Below are 3607 nucleotides of genomic sequence, written 5' to 3' on the forward strand. Positions count from 1 at the left end.
CCCGCGCCGCCATTTTCCCTTCCCCCCTTCCCGCCCCCCCGCCATTTTCCCTCTCCTCAGGAGCGGGCGCTCGGCGCGCGGCCGGCCCCGCCCCCCCCCCGGCGCGAGCGGCCGCCATGGCCGCGGCCCCGCCGGACCCACCTGGGCGCTGCGGCGCGGTGGGGGGCGGGGGGAGCGAGGGGAGGGGGCGGGGTCTTCCCGGCGGGCCCCGCGGGGGCGAGCATGCGCGGGAAGGGGGGGGGGAAGGTTTTTGGGGGGGAAACCCCGATTTTGGCCAGTTTTGAGGGGGGAGGCGGGGCTGCGTTCCTCTGCCTCAAGTCGGTGCTGCTGGGCTCTAATCAATGGAGATGCAGCGTGGGGCTGAGGGGTCCCCATCACCCCCAAATGCTCTTCTCCCCCCCCGCTGCCCAAATACAGATTTTTTAATTATTATTTTATTATTATTATTACTTTTTTTTTCCTAGGGAACTGTGTGAATCAAGCACACGCATCACTCCTCTCACCTGCTCCTGTTTGCACAGAAAGCACAGGCTTTCTGCGCCCCCCTCTTGTTAGGTTTCCTATGAACACCCTTTTTCTCCGTTTTTCATACCAACACAGGGTCCCCTGCCAGCAGCTCGAGGTGTCCATGTCCCCTCACAGAAACAACTCTGGAGGTGGTCATGGGGACCCCCTGAGCTGCTCCCATGTCACACAGGAATAGGGGCTCGACAAAAGCTCTGGTGTAATTTGGTGACTGCTTTTATCCTGCTCCCCCTGTGCTCCCTTCACACTGCCCAGCGGCATGCAGGCACGCAAGCAGCCCGTGTGGTGCTGGCTGAGGCATGGCCTCTGGCACATGACAGGCCAGTCCTGTCCTCGTCATCGCCTGCTCCTCACCCTTTCCCATTTGTCCCCTGCCCCGTTCTCACTGCTATAATTAAGGGCAAATCAGGTGTTGGCTCGCTCTGCTGGACACAGCCTTTAAAATTCTTGGCATACAGCTTCTCCTTTCAATGCCTGAAGCCAAGCTGTGGAAGATGGGAGGGAAGAAGCTTGTCACAGGATCGGAGCATTCCCCATTTTGCTGCTTGCTTGAAATGGGCTCCATTTCCCCAATATGTGTCTGCCCACCTAAATTTCTTTGTGTCCACCTAGATATCTGTGTGCCCACCTATGTGTCTGTGTGCCCACCTAAACATCTGTGTGCCCACCAGGTTGGGCTCACAGCCCTCGAGGCTGGGCATGACCCCTGTGGGGCAACACAAGCGCATCCAAAATCTGATGAGCCTTATCATCACAGACTTGCCTGCAAGGCACAACGTTCATCTAACGAAGAACCACCCAGTGCCATTTTTATGAAGCCCTAACCACTTCCCCACAGCCATTGAACAGCAGAGAAGACATCCAACTTAATTGGTGCAACACAAGGCTCAAGGGGAGGGTTGGAAAAGGGGGCTTGTTCTCCCTTGAAGGGTAGCTAAGAAACAAGAAAAAAAGGCAAAACAAAATGAAATAACAACAACAAAAAAAATTGGTTGGGAGGGGGAGGAAAGTTGTTAATGTTCTCTCAAGTTGCCATGGAGTGGCTGTGGAGCACTGAGGAATCAGGGTCACGCTGCTTGTGGCCAAGTTTCTAGCTACCATCCCTTGAAGGATCTTTCAGCAGCAGAAAGAGGCCCCATGGAGTGAGATAACTGCGCTCCCAGGCCAGCTGAGGCCACCAAAGGCCACCAAAGTCAAGGTAGTCTCATAGTGATCCTACCAAGGCACAAAGATGCCACCAGATGTTGGCATTGCTTCATTGCAGAGGTTTCTGTGCTGACCTGACAAACCATGGGCCCGTTTGGTGGTTGAAGACCTAGTCCGGGTGGTGACTCCTCCTGTGGGTCTGGTTAATCATCTCAGGAGGATTTTGGTAGCTGACAGACCACCAGAGGTGAGGAGGAGAGGGTTGCTCAGGCCTCTCGTGCTCCACCTGGCCAAGCAGAGCTTGAGTAGACATTTGACTGGCAAGTAATTAGAAACTAAATGTACCTGCAGCAAGACAAGGCGTGCATTGGAGCATGGTGAACCTGGCAGTGAAAAAGCACACAAACTGGTTAAGAACAAGATTAAAGGATTATCAGTTCTCTGGTTTCTCCACCAGTAGACTGTGGGTTTTTCTTCATGAGTCATAGATCTGCAGAAGAACAGAGGCTGGTGGAGGCCTCTGGAGCTGCGACCTCTCCCAGTTGATCCATGTCATGTGCCCTGTGCCGTGTCCGCAGTCCTGCCCTTGGGGAGCCACCTGAGAAACTGGGACACGCCACTGGGCCCACTGGTTGCTTTTGAATAGTGTCACTGTGAGAGGGTGAGGAAGATCCAACAAAGAGCCATAACCAAAGCTGCTGCTGCTTCCCAAAGCTTCACCATCAACATAGGGCTTCCCAATGCTTCACCATCAACATGGGGCTTCCCAACAGCCCAGTGCCACCCAATGCCTTCTTCTGGTACATGTAACATGTTGTGTGAATGCTGTCTGTGTGAGGTTGTTCTGCAGCAATTTCACAGTAGAGGAATGAGGCATCCCCAGTGAGATTTGGCAGACTCTTGCTGGAACAAAAACCAGGATGGCCTCAACAAGCCTGGAGCCCCAGCTCACTGAGGATGTCCTGCCCCTTCGACCTGCATCCTCTCACGGTTAGGAGAAACCTGCAAGAGATATTTGGTCCCTGTGTCCCCGCTGTCCCTTGGGGTGCTTATATTTCAGGAGATGTAGGAGGAAGTCAAGAAGTGTCAGCTGCTAAGCCATTTCAAGCAAAGGGTTTGTCATCATTGACTTAGTGCTTTTGGTTTTAGTTCTGCTGGCTTGGGGCATGTTGAAGTCAGTAGCATAAAGGAGAAGATTGTATCTTTATTGCTACAAAGGAGCATGTTTCTCATCTCTTCTGTGTCTTAGAGTTTCAGCCAAGTTTGTGATCTCCAGGTGAGCCTCCCAGAACCCCCAAAACCACCGCAACATGTGTCGTTTCCATCTCTGTCTTCACAATTTTTGTGGTTGGAAACTGCACTGTGTTTTTCCCCAGCACAGTAACTCCCCACAAAGCCTGCACCACTCCTTTCCCCATTCTCTGAGGGAACTCGGCGGGTTTCATCCTTTTGGTTCTCTTCTGCCCCACACCAGACTTCCCTGCTCACACATGCTTCATCTCAGCTGAAACAAGCTTGTTTCACTAGGAAGACCGCTTAGTAAATCCTCTTAATTAATGCCATGTTTTCTTCCCTTTCTTAGTTACAGAGGAACAAAAGGCTTCGGCTGGAACCCTGGCTTTTAGTTTTCTTCACAGTACTAAATATTCACAAAGAAGCTAAATGAAATGCCAGAAAACAACTTATTTCTAGTGCTCACAGTACATGTAGTGACACATGCAACTTCCCTTGTATCTCCTTGTGGTGCCAAACGCGGAGTCTCAAATTCATTTTAATGACATGTTACCATTGCTCGGGCTTTGCTGGTGGCAACACACATTGTCCCAGAGCCATTCCTTTGCTGTTGGATTCTAAATCTGTCTGTGGAATACAAATCACATTTACTGTTTTGGCAGTTTTTCAAGGAGAGGCTTAACTGTTGGATTGCCCACACTTT

Source organism: Anser brachyrhynchus, assembly GCF_964034855.1.
Source record: "Anser brachyrhynchus genome assembly, chromosome: 3".
Taxonomy (NCBI): Eukaryota; Metazoa; Chordata; class Aves; order Anseriformes; family Anatidae; genus Anser; species Anser brachyrhynchus.